This window comes from Chrysemys picta, chromosome 3 (genome assembly GCF_011386835.1).
Source record: "Chrysemys picta bellii isolate R12L10 chromosome 3, ASM1138683v2, whole genome shotgun sequence".
NCBI classification, from domain to species: Eukaryota; Metazoa; Chordata; order Testudines; family Emydidae; genus Chrysemys; species Chrysemys picta.
This window is the reverse complement of record NC_088793.1, coordinates 112242350-112263643: the sequence shown is the minus strand read 5'-3', so window position 1 is coordinate 112263643 and position 21294 is coordinate 112242350. Positions and strand designations below refer to the sequence as shown.

General features: G+C 42.3%; 1 protein-coding gene and 1 pseudogene across 4 annotated transcripts in view; one reads left to right on the top strand and one right to left on the bottom strand.

Moving 5' to 3' along the window:
* SASH1 (SAM and SH3 domain containing 1) overlaps positions 1–21294 on the bottom strand; it is an 817652-nt gene that overhangs the window by 397762 nt on the left and 398596 nt on the right. The gene's annotated exons all lie outside the window — the stretch shown is intronic.
* LOC135982084 (general transcription factor II-I repeat domain-containing protein 2A-like) lies at positions 10970–12216 on the top strand (annotated as a pseudogene).

Below are 21294 nucleotides of genomic sequence, written 5' to 3'. Positions count from 1 at the left end.
CTCCTGCAAAAGCCCTGAAGTGTTGCTAATTCTCATGTTTTTATCTGGAGTACCCAGATATTTAGTGTTTTTTCTTAAAAACTTTGCTTCCTAGAGTCATTGGGATGTTGTGAGAATTTCAACTTTTATAAGAAAAAAAAGTTTCTATCCTTCAAAATTATGGAGGAAATGTGAAACCTAACAAGAACAACACACTCTATACAGTGATTTTTAAATCAAACACATGATTTTTGAACGCTAGAGCTTGGCAATACTAAAAAATCTGCAGAGTGGGTTAAACAGCTGGCAATGTGGAAATGCTGAAGCCTCAGCTTGTTGGAGGCTTGAGAGCTGCCCTCAGGCCTGTTGTAAGCCACAGAAAAAGGCATGATTGCTGTCTGCTGATTTACTCCCAGTAAGATGAAGAAACAGAATCTCATGCATAATGATATCAATGTGCAGTGTAATCAAATTTAGAAGCAGCCCAAGGCTGAAGAGAAAAGTGTAAGCAAAGTGTGGTAAAGATGTGGTTAAATCGGCAACTGCTGTCAGCTGCAGATGATACTGCTCTGCATATTGAAGAGAGCTGTGGAAGGAAATCAAACCTGCACTTGGGGGCAAGCTCTGCCCTCTCTTCTCCAGGTGTGAAGGGACCTCACGCAGTGGTTCAACTCTGTGTGAGAAGCAGACTGGGCAGGAGTTGGAGAGGTCATGTGCACACACTAGGCGGCAGAACCCAGCTTCAGGGTGCTCCTTATTTGGTGTTGTGTAAGTATAGGCAGGGGGCGGGGAAAGCCATAAGATTTGCAGGGCCTGACCCTGTGCATTCTCCTTTCCTCCTCAACACCCTGAGGGAGGTGTGTGCAAGAACCATGACAACTACAGCAGTCTCTGCAGAGTGAAGAGCTGCTGAAGGGGATATTTCTTTTACCCTTCCAATAGGCATTCCCTATGCTTTAACTGGATGCTGGGGAGTGGGAATCCAGTACACAAAATGCTAACTGGAGCAGAAGAATATCCTTGATATCATCTTTAAACTATTAAGGAGAATTTTTTTCTGCACAGTAACGGAAGGACTATGTTATTCAGTAATGGATGCACCAGCTCACAAAGTCCTATGTTGTGGATAAAAACATTAATACTTTAATATTTAACATCTCCATCATTTAAGTGGCCTGGCTTGCACTATTACTATGTTGTGAATGCCAATATCAGCTGTTATCACAACACTATTTAATTCATTTCTTATAAATTCTATGTTGGTGTTTTTATTAAAAATGTAAACATTCTCCTGAATTATTTGCAAACCAAAATATTGCACCACTGAACTAGTGCATGAAAACTGAAATGTGAAACTGACTACAAGTGAAATTTATTCATCAGTTTTGTGTGGAATGTGAGATGGATCTTAATAGGGCTGTCAAGCGATTAAAAAAATTAATCATAATCAATCGTACTGTTAAACAATAATAGAATACCATTTATTTAAATATTTTTGGATGTTTTCTATATATTGATTTCAATTACAACACAGAATACAAAGTGTACCGTGCTCACTTTCTATTTATTTTTTAATACAAATATTTGCATTGTAAAAAACAAAAATAGTATATTTCAATTCAACTAATACAAGTACTGTAGTGGAATCTCTTTATCATGAAAGCTGAATTTACAAATGTGAAATTATGTACAAAAAGTAACTGCATTTGAAAACAAAACAATGTAAAACTTTAGATCCTACAAGTCCACTCAGTCCTACTTCTTGTTCACCCGATCGCTCAGACAAACAAGTTTGGTTACATTTGCAGGACATAATGGTGCCCACTTCTTGTTTACAATGTCACCTGAAAGCGAACAGGCATTCACATGGCACTGTTGTAACCGGCGTCGCAAGATATTTACGTGCCAGATGCGCTAAAGATTCATATGTCCCTTCATGCTTCAACCACCATTCCAGAGGAAACACATGTATGCTGATGACAGGTTCTGCTCAATAACAACCCAAAGTAGAGTGGATCAATGAACGTTCATTTTTATCATTTGAGTCAGATGCCACCAGCAGAAGGTTAATTTTTTTTGGTGGTTCAGATTCTGTAGTTTCCATATCGGAGTGTTGCTCTTTTAAGACTTCTGAAAGCATGCTCCAGGCCTCGTCCTTCTCAGATTTTGGAAGGCACTTCAGATTCTTAAACCTTAGTTCATGTGCTGTAGCTATTTTTAGAAATCTCACATTGGTACCTTCTTTGAGTTTTGTCAGATCTGTAGTGACAGTGTTCGTAAATCCAACTACATGTGCTGGGTCATCATCCGCGACTGCTATAACATGAAAGTACTCCTGTTCTTTATATGGCAGAATGTGGGTAAAACAGAGCAGGGGACATACGATTCTCCCCCCAATGATTTCAGTCACAAATTTAATTAATGCACACTTTTTTTAACAAACATCGTTAGCATGGAAGCATGTCCTCCGGAATGGTGGCTGAAGCATGACGGGGCATATGAGTGTTTAGCATCTGGCATGTAAATACCTTGCAACACCGGCTACAAAAGTGCCATGCCAACTCCTGTTCTCACTTTCAGGCGACACTGTAAACCAGAAGAGGGCAGCATTATCTCCTGTAAATGTAAACAAACTTGTTTGTCTTAGCGATTGGCTGAACAAGAAGTAGGACTGAGTGGACTTGTAGACGCTAAAGTTTTACATTGTTTTGTTTTTGAGTGCAGTGATGTAACAAAACAAATCTACATTTGTAAGTTACACTTTCATGATAGAGATTACACTACAGTACTTGTATGAGGTGAACTGAAAAATACTATTTCTTTTATTTATCATTTTTACAGAGCAAATGTTTGTAATAAAAATAATATAAAGTGAGCACTGTATACTTTGTATTCTGTTTTGTAATAAAATCAATATATTTGAAAATGTTGAAAAACATCCAAATATATTTAATAAATTTCAATTGGTATTTTATTGTTTAACAGTGCGATTAACCGTGGTTAATTATTTTTAATCACAGTTAATTTTTTGAGTTAATCGTGTGAGTTAACTGTGATTAATCGACAGCCCTAATTTTTAAAATTAAAATGTAATTAATTTAAGTTACAGGTAAATACAATTCTTTGTGAAAAAATATAACAAATCTCAGTGTGTCCTTTAAATAACACTGGGGGTCCTCTATTGCTGAGATCATAACAGTTGTTCTGTTTGATTACAGACTCTCTGCACTAATAGTAGCTAATTTCAATACATTGAATATGAAAGTTGTTACATGAAACAAAATTCTATTCTGTGTTATCTGTCACAAGAGAGAAAGCCAGAGGGCTTCAGAAATGTACAATTTGTTGCATTTTTTTTTAAATTAGAAATACGTAGGTATACAGAAAAAGAAGAGATTTTATACAGACTGTAAAATTTACTCTCTCTCCATGATTTTGTTTGAACCTGTACAAATGTTTCTGTCACTGTTTTTCTGATCAAATTGTAAATCTGGTCATGTTTAAAGACATCTTGCAGGGGTGCAGTAAATTCTTTACACATTTACAATTACATTCCATTTCATATTTCCACAATTTCTGATATATTCCATAATGATATCTTGTCTTAGAGATTACAGTATGACATACTTCATATTGAATCAAACATGTAAGTTAGTGATGCAAGTTACATGAATTCCCAATATTGCCTTTTGAAATGACAGGCAGCACTGTCTTGTACCTTGAAGTTTAAGGCATTCTTGCTCTCTGATGCTCTCTTGCTCAACTGTTCATATACTGATCATGAACAAAATAAAAGCTTTTTAATCTAAATTTTGATCTTTATATTTTAAATGAATTATGGCTTTTTGTTTATAAATGTACAAATATTTATTTTCTTATGTTTGCAGTGTTGTAGTCCGCTGGTCCCACAGTATGAGACAGACAAGGTGGATGAGGTAATATCTTTATTGGACCAACTTTTATTGATGAAAGAGACAAGCTTTCTAGGTTAGTCTCTTGCAACACGTGTTAACTCTTTATGCTTAACAATCTGTTCCATCTTATATTTAGCTGTGACTCTCTGATTAACTTTTCCCAGACCTGAAGGGCAGCTCTGGGCATCTCAGAAGCTTGTCTCTTTCACCAAGAGAAGATGGTCTAATGAAATATATTACCTAACCCATCTTGTCTATTTTCTCATAGTTAAACTTGACGTTAGGGATAATCATAGGCTTTTTTAGAGTATGCCGTTTTAACAGATATGAACTTCAGTAAATAAAACAAATTACAGCAAAGCTTCCAAAATGGAGGCTGGTTATCTAAAATGGGCACAGAGTGGGAAGCATCAGTCAAGTGCATTAGAGTATTTAATTTAAAGTATTAGTGGCATACACCAATTTTTTTTGTTCGTTCATAATATACTCGAACTCCTCAGAACTGGATCAGTGGGTGTTGCTGGGAGGAGAATACAGTAATATTGGAGCCTAAAGGGAATATCTTCCCACATTTCTCTCTTCTTTTTGTGTAAAATAAGTCAAGAGGCATAGCCATCATTAAAACACAGATTTGCAATGGCAAACATGACCTCCTGATACTTCTATTTGATATGTGAGATTTTCCTTAATTTCAAATCCTTTACAAACTTGAATTAAATCTTGTGAACTTTTCTAACCCCCCAAAATAGAGAGATTCACAAAACATCAGAGCTCAATTATTTTTCCTGATCCCTAATTCCAGTATTTTCACATTTCTTCACACAGAGTTTATTCTTATCCTTCTTAAATAGCTTGTAACACAGATGATGGATGAGATGAAGGAAGTTTTAATATGCTATTGAATGAAGGCAACTACTAAGGGACTGCCATTAAAACACTTGAGTTTTGATTCAGCACTAAATTACTCCAATTTTATGCCGGCGTAACTAGGGTGACCAGATGTACCGATAAAATCTGGACCATCCCGATATTTAGGTGTTTATCCCGATATTTCGCTCTGCCAGAAGCACTCGGCTTTTTTTTGTTGTTGTTCCGCTGGACACTCCTCCCCCCATGTGTCCCGATATTTTCTTCCTCTCTTACCCTAGGCGTAACTCAATTGGAATCAACAGAGTTACACAGATGTAAAACTAAAGTAATGCATTGGGTGAATGAGGATCTTGATATTTAAGTCAATAATATGGGTGTGATGCTGGCAAACCAGCTGCTAGCTCATGCCAAGGCCCTTGGGTCTCAACTGAACACTGACAAATATATAACTGGAATTAGTCTAGCTCACCGGTGTTAGTATTGTTAACATAGGTATTAGAGTTATAAAAATGTGCTTAGCGTTTAGAATTTATTGAATACTTGTAAGTTGTTGCATGCATTAATCTCACTTACAACATCTGTATCCTATTTTGTAAGGTAATAGCTGAGCATTTGCATTGTAAGCTTTTGTAACTGTAAATCACCAGAGAGGAAAGAGACATTAAATAGTGTGTAATGATGACATCCTGCCAGTGGTGGATTAGCCACTGGGCCGATGGGTCCCGTGTCCAGGGGCCCAGGAAAAACTCCGCCACCAGGCAGCAGAAACCTGGAGCCCCAGCAGAACCATTGGGTGGGGAGGCAGAGTGGGCCCCACAAAATCTTAATCCGCTTCTGCATCCTGCACAACAGAGATGGTCTATCAACACCAGATCAGCTATTGTGGAACATCAAAGAGGACAAGACTTTGCTGATTGCTCTCTCTACCCGTCCCTCAATGAAGTGGAGATATGCAAGCGAATTCCTCTCATCAGCTCAGCTGGCAGTTCAGAGAAGGAGGGAAAGGGAATAAAAATCCCTGACAAGGGGAAACTGGATCTCTATGCTGCTTGGCTCTCAAGGGAAAGGTTTTCTAGGCATAAGCAAGAGATCCCCAGTATTTACCCTGGTATTAGCCCTGAGGGACATATAGAGCTTGCTTATTACAGAAGCTTCTAATACCTTTTGAAACTTAAGCCTAACTCATTTGTGTGTGTGTATGTTTACCTGCTTTAGTCTTGTCAATAACTTATTTCCTTTTCCTAGTTAATAAGATAGGATTTAGATAGTTTATTAGAGAATTGGCTAAAAGCATTCTTTGGTGTGAGATCTAAACTGCAATTGACTTGGGGTAAGTGACTGATCTTTGGGACTGAGAGTAACCTGAATATTGTTTCAGAGTAGCAGCCGTGTTAGTCTGTATCCGCAAAAAGAAGAACAGGAGTACTTGTGGCACCTTAGAGACTAACAAATTTATTAGAGCATAAGCTTTCGTGGACTACAGCCCACTTCCGAAGGGTTACATCCGAAGAAGTGGGCTGAATATTGTTGTGATTTTTGTTGTTGTAAGGGACCAGCTATCACAAAGGCAAGCTAGCTTAGATGACCAGATAGATCAGAGTACCCAAGTACATGGTCTGTGAGTCTATGGTTAGGATTGTTCTAGTGCCTGAGGAGTTTACACTTGACACTTGATTGGTGAAATCTAAGTATAGAACTCACAGCCAATTTGGGGTTAATGCCCTGCCTCTTAACAGTCTTCCCTGAGGTTGTTACTCAGACTCTTGAGCCACTCAGACAGCTTGACAATATGCATATTTTGAGTATTCAGAGAAAAAGAACTGAAGACTTCTGACAGTAAAAATTTGGAAGGAATCCTTCAAGAAAAGGGTTGGATAGATAAGTGCTTTCAAATCCTTTCTTTCCAATATTCATAGTGCCATTCACAAAAGGTGAAATGTACAAGCTCTGTACAAAGAAATACTTTTCTTTTTAACCACACAGTTAACATATTTAGCTTTATAACTTCACCAGTGTCCTTTTGGGTGCTTGTCACATGTCATGTAAGCAGTACTCATGTGGCTAAGGATATATTATTACATAATGCAGCAAGTGAAGCCCTGCAATTCCTGAGTTATTGAAGGGAGCAGGCAAACACTAACACTCTGTGGTATTCTAATGCATGCTTTGATGTGGTAAACATAAACACGTTTTCCTGTTTCCAGGTTCACTCTGCTCAGGAGTATTCACTAAAGGGAGCCCCATACTATCTGCAAACATCTATGTCAAACAGCATTACTGCTGCCACATGATTTATAAAAACATTTATTCATCACACTTAAACCAGATGTCACCCTTGTGGATGATGGATGAGTCATTTGCCACCGACGACTTTTATTTCCTGCAATACATGCAGACAGTGGCTCCCTAAATTTGCAACATGTTTTCCCTATTTCAAGAAATGCAAATAGATGTCTGACTAATCAAGGAAGATTCAATCATGCATCATTTCAGAATGGTGGGGTGAAGAGTGCCAAGAGTTTTTTTTTTTTTCCTCCCATGGTTTTACTCCTTCACCGTGTTTCCGATTTGGAGTGCGAGCATGACTTGGCTTTCAGTGTTATGTCTCTCATGAGGCAACACTACTAATGGAGCTAAATTTTGCTATTGGTTTTCTGTGTCAGCACCTATTAGTACTGACGTAGCCAAAGTGAGTCCAAGATCTATGAACCAGAAGAGCAAATATGGCATTTCAGTGCATTATTTAGAGTGTATATTATTCCCCCAAAGCTGCATTGTTTGTATGTTTGGCCTCCAAGGCAAAATTAACTGGAGACCTGCAGTAAAAACTGCAGTCAATTTTGCTATATTTAAAACACAATAGACACAGCACACAAGTGCATTTCTTTCCTACACAGCTAGGCTGGCGACTAGCTGATGGTATTCATGACTTCTGCACAATTTAAGTGGCTGAATATCAGTGTTGGAGTTGTTATTTTGGATTCATTTTTAACTCTTTAATTCTGCAGGTCAGAGCACCTTCACTGAAAGTAGCATGTATCTTCCCCTGTTTGGGGTGGAATTCACCCATACCACAGGGTCTATGAACCAACTGAGGACTTAAGAGGTGCACGGGTTTTGTGCCAGCCTTCTGCATTGGAGTGAATTTTGCTGTTTCCCAACATCACCCACTTCCTTGTTCACACTCAGTATAGGAAGTCAGTCGCAGAGTCCTTTTACAGCCAACCACCAACTACCATATCTGGGCTACTAAGTACGTAGTTTATATTTGTTAGAACACAGAATTTGGTCTCTTTTAGATGCAATGTTTTCCACAGACTATAAGGTGTATTTACTTTTAATTTAACTTGCAACTTTTAAATAGTCTTCAGACTATTTTTAAGAGCATTCTTGCTCAGTAACCTCTAACGATCTACTACTGTATTTCATTTAAAATCACCTTTCTGTCTCATTCTCAGCAAATCTGAAACCATCCAGGACACTATTCAAAAGCTAAAGAGGACCTTTATCTACAGAACTGATTACTAAAATTTATTGAAAAAATTAAATTGCAACCTCGTAACTATTGAAAGAAACAGATCTGATGAAGGGGAAGGTATTATTCCAAGAGATATTGAACATATGGGACTGACTGAATTGTGACCAGCACTTCAGTAAATCAGATCTCAGTCATTCCACAAATCCCTTCACAGAAGTCTTTTTTGGACAGATGAATTGGAATACATTCAAATTAAGTTGTCAGCAGTGTTTCAAGTGAGATTTATGCGAAGTTGTATGACTGAGTGGGACAGAAGCCTAACACATAAGATTTTTGTATTCAAAGGTAAGACACAGCAATACTACATTAGAAATATTTTACTAGTCTTTTTACATGAAACATGGAGGTTTTTTTAGTTTAACTATCAAGTAAATTTACATAGATCTCAGTGCACTAAGTGAGATGAATACACCTTACAACAGATTTGCAATTTTAGTTCTATAAAGGGGGGGTGGGGAGAAGAGGAGAAATATGAAATAATTATTAAAGCTAAGTGAATTAAGTATCAAATTTTATCAGGTGCAGAATTAAACTGCTGTGTTCTAAGTTACTGAGATATTTTCTAGGTTATAAGAAGAAGGCTTTGAGACTGTTAATCATATGCTAATGTTCTAACTGAAGTCTGCGCTTTGAAACATTCAAGAGCATTAAGTATTTCTAAAATTGCTCCTTTTTACAGTCCAAATACTAAAGCTCTTTGCAGATTACTATGCATGTTACCTTTTCCAACAAAATAATCAGATCTTGATAAAGAGAACAAACTCACAAAATCTAGATATATATAAAGGCATCTGACTGAGTTCGGTGGCAAAACTTGATGCAGAATTAAGGCTTGCAGACCAGGTTTTTCCCACATAATCCCCAGACCTATGAAGACTGAGCAAAACAGGACACAATGCCTTCTGCTCAGAGTAGAAGCTTAAGTAACAATTTGAAAATTTCACACCAACACCCATCACACTGCATTAGATATAATCTCCTAAAGTAGACACAAGCATGATCCACAACATACATGCAAGAAGAGAGAGAGAGTTGTGTATTGAGAGAGTCATCAAAAAGGACAATCCTTACCCAGACCCCAAGCAAATCTCCACAATAAATGTTGCCCCTGGAACTGTAAATATTGTGCTGCACGATACACACCTATCCTCATGGCCAATGAGGGGGGTGGAGGGAAGGTAGGGTGATAGTGGTATGCCGTTATCCAGGCTGCCTCAGCCATGTACTAATCTTTATTTCCAGCTGGAAGTAAACTATAAACAACCTGTAGGTTTAATTGCCATATTCTCTCTCCACATGCAAGGGCTTCCAGGGTAACAGATGATTATTAGAAAACTAAGTTCACACCCGCTGGCTGATAGCAGAAGTTAATGAAGTTCAATAATCCACACAATTCCACAACAAAACACCTAGTGTTTATTAACAAAGATGCAATAACAGATGCAAAATATCTAACTGTGCCAGATGTTATCCTTGTTGATAATATCTGGGGCAGATACTGAAATTGGTTAAAACCAAGGCTCAAAGTGAGCCAGTATACCCAATTAGGGGATACCAGCACTAACTTCCACACAAGTCTCTTCATGCCCACTTCCATCTCTGACCTGTCTCTATTTGATCTGGTTAATATCCCACAATACATCGAAAGAAGCATTGACAAAACAAGGGAGGAGGCCAGTGACTGAGGACCAGAAGCCATGTCTGCTTGTGGGGCCTCAACACTGACACGCTTGTGGGGCCCCAGCAGGAAAATACCACTTTCCTCCTCCCCCGCCAACGCCCTGAGAACCAGCAGAGAAAGCTTCCAAATCCAAAATCTCAGTCAGCAGCAGCACAGTAGCATCTGATGACTGTTTTCATACACTCTCTAGGCCAGGGGTGGGCAAACTACAGGCTGCTTCCAGCCCGTGAGATGTTTTTATCCGGCCCTCGAGCTCCTGCCAGGGAGCAAGGTCTGGGGCTTGCTGCGCTCTGCCTGGCGCTCCCACCGGAGGCTGGAGTCGGGGGCTTGCCAAGTTCCACCCGGCGCTCCCAGCTCCGACTCAGTGATGAGCACCATCTTCCCAGAAGATTCTTCTAGCACGCAGAAGAGCCACATTGTGCAGGTGCGGCTTCACCACTCCTACGCAGCAGCGCACCAAATCCCCTCCCAGTCTCCTACGGCCCCACCCTCAAGAGCCTCGATTGGAGGGAAACCACCCAGGGACTGCAGCTGCACCCGTCCTAGCTTGGGTGCCTCTGCACGTGGCACGGCCACCTTGGTGTCACACTGCCAGCAGGGCCCCTAGGAGTCCCTGCTACCACCCCTGAAGACCCTCCCACGCCCCACACCTCATGAGTCCTCTCGCCCCACCTCGGTAACATCCCTTACTATATACAGACTTTTAATGAACCCAACAATGCAAACACAACTCAAAGTTCAATAGTAAGAACATTTTTGCGGGGAGGCTAAGGCATAAAGTTACAGGTGAGTTTACACCAACCTTTGCCTCTTCTTGTCCACATGGGTTCTGGGATAGAGTGCCATGGCTCAAAATTGTCAGGGGGCACTGATGCCCGACAAATCGAGGCTAGAGAGAGCGCCTAGTTTTTTCACAGTGCGAACCATCTTGTAAAACAGCAGTTTGAAATAAGGGCAGCAGTTAGGATTTTCTTTTCCCTTTCAAAAATGAGTGCAGCAAAAAAAAAAAAAGAAAAGAAAAGAAAAGTGGACAGTGAGTGTCAGGTTTTCAACAAAGAATGGAATGCAAAATATTTTTTCACAAACGTGAACTTCAAGGCTGTATGCCTGATTTGTCAGGTGAGCATCGCGGTGTTCAAGGAGTACAATTTAAATTGCCATTTTTCATTTGGCAATTTGAATTGCCATTCCTAATAATGGCAGCAATTTAACAACTGAGGAAAGGGCAAGAAAAGCTGAGAGACTCGCCAGGAACTTAAACTCAGCAAAATATTTATGTGCGACAAGCTGCAGTTCAGGAAGCCACTACTAAGGCAAGTTATGTTCCGGTTTTTAAAATCGCTAAACAAAATAAGCCTTTTGCTAAAGGGGAGTTTTTGAAAGAATGCATGGTTGATGTTGCTGGCATACTGTGCCCAGAATACCAAAACAAATGTGAGAATATTAGTTTGTCACGAAACACTGTTACTTGCCGGGTAGAAGTGATTGATGAAGATGTGGCTTCTGATTGAACAAGAAAGCATAGGGCTTTACATTGTTTTCATTAGCTGTTGATGACAGCATTGACATTAAGGACACAGCACAGTTACTGATTTTTATCAGAGGAATTGACAGCAAATTTGAAATCACAGAGGAATTTTTATCAATGGAATCAATGAAAGGCACAACTAAGGGATGGGATTTATATGAGAGGGGTCTGGCTGCCTTGAACATCTGAAGCTCCCCGGGAGTAAACTGGCAAACATAACCACAAATGTATCACCAAATTTAATTGGAAAAAACATAGGACTTTAAAAAAGAATTCAGGACAAAGTAAAAGAAGATGACCCTGATAAAGAGGTGATTTTTCTGCATTGTATTATACATCAGGAAGCCCTCTGCAAAAATGTCCTGGACATAGATCATGTTGTTCGCACAGTAAGAGCGAGGGGACTTCATCATCAAGAATTCATTTCCCTTCTTGAAGATACTGACACCGAACACCAGGACTTACTTTATCATACAAATATCCACTGACTCAGCCTAGGAAAGGTATTGCAGCGAGTGTGGGAGCTCAGAGATGAAATTCGCACTTTTCGAAGATGTGGGGGAAAGAAAATGATTTCCCTGAATTAAAGAATTCAAACTGGGTGTGCAACCTTGCTTTTGGTGTGGATATCTTGGCACATTTAAATGAACTTAATGTAAAGCTGTAAGGAAAGAATGTGTTTGTACACAAATTGTATTCTAGTTGACAGCTTTCAAAGACAAAATGAATTAAGGACAAAGTGTTCGCTCATTTTCCAACACTGAAATACTTGGAAGTGTCACCAGAGCAGACAGAAAAGTAAGGCAAAATTTTGAGTGACTTGCACCGAGAATTTTCTCATTGATTGTCTGACTTTGAGAAGATAGAGAAGACACTGGAGCTGGTGTCATGCCCACTGTCATTTGACTACAAGAAAGCCCCACAAGAATTATAACTGGAGCTCATTGATCTCCAATGTGATTCTACCTTGAAGGAAAAGTACAATTCAGAAAAACTAGATGAGTTTTATGCCTCCTTGAGTGAAACAAAGTTCCCAAATATCCGCAAGGTGGCAAAGAAAATCCTTGTTTTGTTCGTCTCCACCTATGTGTGCCAACAAACATTTTCCCTGCTTAATTACAACAAATCTTGCTACAGATCCCAGTTAACTGACCAGTATCTCAACTCGATATTGCGGATTTCCACAACGAGAATGACACCGGACTTTGATGCCATTGTGAAGAAGGGTAACTGGCTGCATTGTTCACATTAACCAAAGAGGGCGTGAAAAGGGGTTAAGTTTGGTTTAATTATTGTAATACGTTGTTAGGATGGTATATTTATAATAGTGAGTAAGATTTTATGTGTATTTCCACTAAAATGTATCTTTATTAAACAGAGTTTATTTGAATATCTCTGAATTGTTAAGTTCATGAGCGTTCATGGCCTGCCATACAATTTCCATACCTCAGGCCAAAAAGTTTGCCCAGCCTGCTCTAGGCCAACGGGAGGACAAGCTTCCTCTACCTTCTCAAAAGACAAGAGGAGCAGCAGAGGGGCTCACATTCCAGCTGAACGCTGTGAAACAAGAGCACCCCACAGTGACAAGTCACCTGGAGGAAAATGCCAGGAATCCAAGCAACTGCAGTAGGTGCCTGCCCACCTCTGTTCTCTAATCCACCACAGGCAGCTGCATCAGCTGCACCCACATCCTCCTAGACAAAAAGCAGTCTCATATTCCCCACCTCACTCCAGCACTGATGGCGACAGGCCGATAGGCAATCCAGGGTGATGAGCAATCCAGAGTTTTCATGATCAACAAGGGCAATGAGAATTCCTTCGGAATAGTCTAATTTTCCTGGCTACTCCAGCAATCAAGGGCAGGAAAAAGTACATCAACTATCCATCTAAAAGGTGCCCATGATATGTGCCACGGTACTGGGATGCCCAGCCTGGCATCTTAGGATCACAGGGGATTCAAATCTTTTGCTTGCTGTACTGAAACACTGTTATGCAATAAAAAGTAAAGGCCACTGAAAAGGAAACAGAAGAGAGAGAAATACCATACGAAAACATCCTTGTTTCTTGTTGAGTTGAAGACACAGCACTGTTTGAAAGGAAACAAATTAGCAGAGAAAAGGTCAGATCACTAAGGAATAAATCTTGTGAGACGTTTCACTGCCATCAAGACTCAGCCGTGAGCTTTATATCTTGAGAATACAAATTATTAGACAGGAAACCTGCCAAAGCAGCAATTGAGGAGGAGGGGAGAGCAAGAGGCCACATACAATTATGATTGCTGCTAAAGCTAGTAATATTATAGCAGCGCAGGAGCACCACTATATTTAAGGTTCCATCATGACATATTTAATGGTGGACCTTTCTATGTTCTCTAAAACCAAAGTGCTTAGTCAGATATCTTTGAAATTCGGTGTGCCTCAGGAGGGTGTGGAGTAGGGTTACCATATTTTGAGTGTCCAAAAAGACGACACTCCACGGGGCCCCGCCCCAGCCCCGCCCCAACTCCACCCCTTCCCCAAAGTCCCCGCCCCAACTCCGCCTGGTACGGGGGGGGAGGAGGCGCGGCCCTGTCTGGCCCCCCTGGCGTCTCCAGCCTGGGTCGGCTCGGGCCCTGGGGTGCCAGCCCCCGGCCGAGCACCCCCGGCCCCAGCCCCTGGCCCAGCACCGCCAGCCCCGGCCCCCGGCCCCGCACCGCCGGCCCCGCATGTCCCATTTTTCCCGGACATGTCCGGCTTTTTGGGATTTCCCCCCGAACAGGGATTTGAAGCCCAAAAAGCCGGACATGTCCGGGAAAATCTGGACGTATGGTAACCCTAGTGTGGAGTAGGGTAAATTACCAGATTTTGGAGTCATTTGAGCCCTGGGTTCCAGAGATATAAGTCCCAGAAAAAATATAAATTTTACAAAAGGTTCTAGGTGGGATTTTTTCCCTAAAGCTAGAGAGCAAACTATTGATGTGACATGGGTCAAAATTATCTCAATCTATTGAGTTTTACTCAATGTACTGCACAACACCTACTAAATCTTGGGGTACAAAATTTGAAAATAATATTTAAGAAAATGTATGGTACATTTTTCCAGTGCACCTGCACCAATACCAAAAAATGGCTAGAGTGTTTCCCTTCCTACCATTTAATATGCTTTAAACACTATTCTTGTAAGTACTCAAAAATTCAGTTACTCAGATGGCATTGACATTTGGTGTCCTCATGGGGGCACAGGGTAGCATTGGTGATCCAAATTTGTGGTTATTTGACCACGGTATTTCCAAATTACAGCTTCCCTCACATCAATTTGGCTTCCTTCTGCTACCTTTTACTGTTAAACTGAGAGGTACTAATGAGAGGATGAATCACAAACCTTCTGAGGGCTGGGAACTCACCCTTCAATTAACATATCTAAGGAAAAGGTCATCACAAGCCCCCACCTAAGACAAAAGGAGTTTTTGAGTAGGCGGCTGGAGGTATCTACAATTTCAGTCATGGGTGGCTATCTTATCTGGGAGGGGAAATGTAATCAAAGTATTGGTGGGAAATCAGACATGTAAATGTTTCCTAGAAGGACAGCGAAGGGGAAGGGGAGGGGAGAAGTATTAAGGGATGGGATAGGAAGGGGGAATAAATGGGGATGGATGGTAGGAGAAGCAAGAGAAGTTGGGGCTCTGGTGTGGGAGACATGGAACCCCCCCAACTCAGTCAGTGCACCCTAACCCCCACCTTGTACCCACCACCTCCTTTTACAACCCATTCACACTCACCAACAGGATTCCGTTTAACTGTATTGAAGGACAAAAAATGTGCATATGGGGGGGAAGGTTCCCCACATCACCTTCCCTCTACCCTGTTTGAACAGTTACCTAAAAACCACATACTTACATTGGCCCTTGGCAATGATATAATTGAAGAGGTTCCAGATCCTGGCATGCACTCACACACTTACCAACTCCTCACATATACAATGGAAGAACCACTTTATGGCCTTTTAAGCTCCCCTATCCTGGGGTACATCTACATTTGAGCTGGGAGGTGTGATTCCCAGCTCATGCAGACTTACCCATGTTAGCTTTGCTTGAGCTAGCATGCTAAAAATAGTAGTGTAGCCTGGGTACTGTGGGCAGCAGCTCAGCTTAGATGCCCAAATATGTACCCCAGAGATCTAGGTAGCTTTGTACTCTGACAGCTACCCCAAGCTGCCACCCTAGCTACACTGCTATTTTTAAATATGAGTGTAGGTACATCTGGGAATCACATTGGGAATCACACCTCCCGTTACTTACAGGATACCATCTGAACATACATTTTCACTTAACCATCACTAGAGCATTAGAATCCTCTCCTCTCCCACCTCACTGCTGACAATAACCTTTGTAATATAAGCCCTTTGTACTACTACTGACATAACCTACACAATTCTTCATTGAAATGATGCATACTGCATCCTGAAGGTACACATTGAACTTCTTCCCTTTCCTTGCACACAAGAGGGTGCAAAACAGATCCCATACCACAATCACAGCTGTCACATGCACTTCAAAGTAATCCACTCACATCCTTATATCACAAACACGCTTTTAGCAAGTAGGCCCAGGTACTGCCTCCGCCATTTAGGATAGGTACATCTAACAAATAATGCAAATAATTCCCATTGGCTCCTGCTAGTTCCAGGGGAAGAGAGGAAAAGTGGTGTGGGAAATCTCCCCCCACCATTTTGTTCTGTAATAGTATTAGATGGGATCTGTGGGTGAGAGTGAATTAGCAGTAAAATGAGGTGAAGAATTTGTACATTTCAGTACCTGTGGTGTTCGCAGAGTAAGGGTATGTGTGTTAAGAGGACATAGTGGGACATTACCCTAAACTGTGCCTTTCCTGGTTTTCAGAAGTTTGAGTTCTGCTCAACTCAATGTTCTGTAAGGGGACAACCTACCACCAAGCAGCCTTAACTCTGCTTTAAAACATTTTTTTGCCAGTAAATATTTTTGTGTTGCAGCCAAGAGGAGCTTGGTATTTGCTTCTGCCACAACGCAAGATCCACATTCAGGAGAGATTAGTTAGTGGGACGAATCACTTTATGTTACCTTGGTTTTTATGTGCATTGATTAAAAGGCTGATCTCTACTCATTTAACCACAGCAAGGACAATGAAAATAATACAGTATCTGAATTAAGGTTCACTTACAGGCACAAGGTGTGAAGATAGAAATTAATGCTTATAAACAAAGGCAAAGCCTCCTTAGCCTTTGTATATAGAACTTCTGTTCACACCTCAGAAAAAAAGAGTTAAGTCAAAGTTGTAAGAACAGCAGAGAGATTAATAAGTATCCAATCATACAGGAAACGTTCTATTTTTAAAACCCAGGCAAATATAAGAAAACACATATATTTCACAAAGACTCATAGACTTTAAGGCCAGAAGGGACCATCATGATCTTTCTAGTCTGACCTCCTGCAGATTGCAGGCCACAGAATCTCACCCACCCACTCCTGTAATAGACACATAACCTCAAATCATGATTTAAAGACCAAGTTACAGGGAATTCACCATTTACACTAGTTTAAACCTGCAAGTGACCCGTGCCCCATGCTGCAGAGGAAGGTAAAAACTCCCCAAGGTCTCTGCCAATCTGACCTGGGAGAAAATTCCTTCCTGACCCCAGATATGGCAGTCAGTTAGATCCGGGCAAGACCCACCAGCCAGACATCTGGAAAAGATTTATCTGTAGTAACGCAGAACTCTCCCCATCTAGTGCTCATGAATACATTGATGTATCCCCTGGCAATCAGTAATGTTACCCATCTGCTTACAGATGACTCGCAAGCCTCCAGTGTTCAAAGTTAAAGAATCCTGAGGCAATCCAGAGTTCACAGGAAATATACACCACCCACATTCCACTCCACAGTGATGTACTCCAAAGTCAACAAGCAAAAAACAACTTACTGGCAGTTGAAACCCTATTTAAAATAATAAAATCAGAAACATAGATTGGAGCTGCAGATACGCTGCAACACAGCAGCCAGGGAAGCTCCCTTGTATAAACATAATGAGGGTTTCCTGAGGGAAGTGACTCTCTCTCTTGGAGTAAATACTGATTATGGAAACAAGTGCCTTAACAAAGGAAATCTGATGCCCAATTTGCTTCCTGTTATTTCATGGCGATAGGCCAAAATGATAAAGTAAGCATTGCAAATTTGTCAGATAAAACTGAGTTGACAAATGCCTTAAACAATGACAAAGTTTAGTTACAATCAATTTTAGGTGTTTATTTATCCAGTATATAATGATGGGCCTTCATATTTGCTGACAGGATGAGAAGTATGGTAGCACTTCACCAATACACATGGACAGCATACATACACGGAGAACGTTAATGCTGGGCATCCTTCCTTCCTACCATAGCTTAGCAGTCAATAAGGGCCTGATCTAACTCCCACTGATGCCTATTGAAAACCTGCCAATAAGACTAATAATGCAGGGTCAGACTCTCAGTGAGGCAGACAGAGAAAAATTCGGATGCACTTTATAGACTGGAAATGGCTGAGTTGTCATGACCAATGATTACCCAAGAAGCAACAGAAGCAGACCAGTTAAAAAGTAATATGCCCTTTGATTTGCCATTGTGAATAAACACAGATAAGGGCTTAATTCTCATCTCACTTATACCTGTTTTACCCCAGTCTCACTCCCCAGACATGAATAGAGTTTGCTTCCAATTTACCTATCTGATAGGACTGGGTGGGCAAACTACGGCCTGGAGGCCGCATCTGGCACTTCAGATGTTTTAATCCAGCCCTCGAGCTCCCGCTGAGGAGCGGTGTCATGGGCTTGCCCCGCTCCATGTGTGCCATGTCTCCCGGAAGCAGTAGCAAGTCCCCCCTTCGGCTCCTATGCATAGGGGCAGCCACGGGGTTCTGCATGCTGTCCCCACCCCAAGCACCACCCCCGCAGCTTCCATTGGCCAGAAACCACGGCCAATGTGAGCTGCAGGGTGGCACCTGCACACAGGGCGGCACACAGAGCCACCTGGCCAGACCCTCCTGCGCTCCAACCCCCTGCCCCAGCCCTGATCCCCCTCCCGCCCTTCAAACCCCTTGGTCCCAGCCCAGAGCACTTGCCTTCACCCCCAACCCTCATCCCCAGCCCCATCTCAGAGCCCGCATCCCCAGCTGGAGCCCTCACCCTCCCCACACCCCAATCCCCTGTCACAGCCCGGAACCCCCTCCTGCACCTTGAACTCCTCATTTCTGGCCCCACCACAGAGCCCGTATCCCCAGCCAGAGCTCTCACCCCTTCCTGCACCCCAACCCCCAGTTTCGTGAGCATTCATGGCCCGCCATACAATTTCCATACCCAGATGTGGCCCACGGGCCAAAAAGTTTGCCCATCCCTGTGATAGGAGAATCGGCCCTAACCTACACAATATTATTTATTAAGTGCTATACTGTTGTTCAAAGGCATCCAAACTGTGGCCTGGGGCCCCCCTCTGACACTTGAGACTCTGAATGTGGTGCTAGAAGAAATATGCATTTGATGATGATTTGAAAATTTATTTGCAGTGTCATTTCATTGAGAGCTCTGAGTGGCTCGAAAGCTTGTCTCTCTCACCAACAGAAGTTGGCTCAAGAAAAGATATTACCTCCCTCACCTTGTTTGCCTAAGTCAGGTCCTACTAAATTTAAAGTTAAATACTGAAGTCAGCCCCATTACTACAGAGAGGCAGCAGGGCACAGCCCAACCCCAGCTGTCTCCCACTATCTCCCTTGCAGCCTCAGTGAGCAGCTCTGAGTGCTCTGAGCAACTGCTGTCCCTTTGCCGCTCCAGCTGCTCAGGAGCTCCCTTGTTGGCTGCCTGCAGCAGGGGAGGGAGCAAAGTAGATCTATTTGTTCTACAGCCCCCTTCCCTGTCAGGCTGTGGAAATCCTCGAAGAGGAGAGTAGGAACTCAATTGCCTCTGCCAGGGCCTAGGGGAGCACCTAGCAAAGGATCCACTCCCATTCTCCACCCACAGCCATCAGGGTACCCCAAGACACAGGCAGTGAGTTATATGGGCTTGTAGTGCCCATGCTCCACCAATATTTAGGAATGTGGGCCGAGCTCCAACAATGTTTGGGCTTACCCTGCCCTGCCCCTATTCCACCCCTTCCCCCAAGACCCTGCCCCATCTCATTCCGGCTTCCACCCCCTCCCCTGAGCGCTGCTGAGAGCTGGCAGGGCGGAGCAGGCTGGGTCTGGGTCGCTCGCTGCTGCCGGTGCCAGGCCCCCTGCAAGCCCTCCAGGCCGCCCTGAACCCTGCATCCCCCTGAAGCGCAGGGTCCCCCCAAAGCATAGGGCCTGGGGTGGTTGCCCCAGTCCGTCCTATGGATGAGACGGCTCTGCTTGGACATGTTCTGGGCACCACCAAAAATTATCCAAACCTGGTGCCCATGGATACAGGAAAAGGAGAAAAAGCAGCAACCAGTTATAGCTCAGATAACAGGCTGGGAGTGACCAGAGGCTGTGGGGGTGGGTGAGGGGAGTGATGGGGGGGATGCATAGTAGCCAAATATGCTGACTCAGACTATCTTTTCTAGGATTTCTTCCATGCCCAGGGAAACCACAGCAACAGTCTGCACTTGTGGGTGGATTCTGCTCCTTTTGTTCACAAATGTAGTTAACTGGGCCACAGAATACACCCCAAAGTGCTGAATGGAGCCCCTTTCTCTTTCTGAAATAATATGTTTGGCTGTCAGGCTGAGAAAGGTTCAGCCCCACTCCTGTAGGTTTCATGACACTTTAAACCTAAACAGAACAGAAGTACTTGTGGCACCTTAGAGACTAATAAATTTATTAGAGCATAAGCTTTCGTGGACTACAGCCCACTTCTTCGGATGCATATAGAGTGAAACATATATTGAGGAGATATATATACACACATACAGAGAGCATGAACAGGTGGGAGTTGTCTTACCAACTCTGAGAGGCCAAGTAAGTAAGAGAAAAAAACTTTTGAAGTGATAATCAAGATAGCCCAGACAGTTTGATAAGAAGTGTGAGAATACTTACAAGGGGAGATAGAGTCAATGTTTGTAATGGCTCAGCCATTCCCGGTCCTTATTCAATCCTGAGTTGATTGTATCTAGTTTGCATATCAATTCCAGCTCAGCAGTCTCTCGCTGGAGTCTGTTTTTGAAGTTTTTCTGTTGTAATATAGCCACCCGCAGGTCTGTCATTGAATGGCCAGACAGGTTAAAGTGTTCTCCCACTGGTTTTTGAGTATTATGATTCCTGATGTCAGATTTGTGTCCATTAATTCTTTTGCGGAGAGACTGTCCGGTTTGGCCAATGTACATGGCAGAGGGGCATTGCTGGCACATGATGGCATATATCACATTGGTAGATGTGCAGGTGAACGAGCCCCTGATGGTATGGCTGATGTGATTAGGTCCTATGATGATGTCACTTGAATAGATATGTGGACAGAGTTGGCATCGGGCTTTGTTACAAGGATAGGTTCCTGGGTCAGTGGTTTTGTTCAGTGATGTGTGGTTGCTGGTGAGTATTTGCTTTCGGTTGGGGGGTTGTCCGTAAGCGAGGACAGATCTGTCTCCCAAGATCTGGGAGAGTAAAGGATCATCTTTCAGGATAGGTTGTAGATCTCTGATGATGCACTGGAGAGGTTTTAGTTGGGGGCTGAAGGTGACAGCTAGTGGTGTTCTGTTATTTTCTTTGTTGGGCCTGTCTTGTAGGAGGTGATTTCTGGGTACTCGTCTGGCTCTGTCAATCTGTTTTTTCAGTTCAGCAGGTGGGTATTGT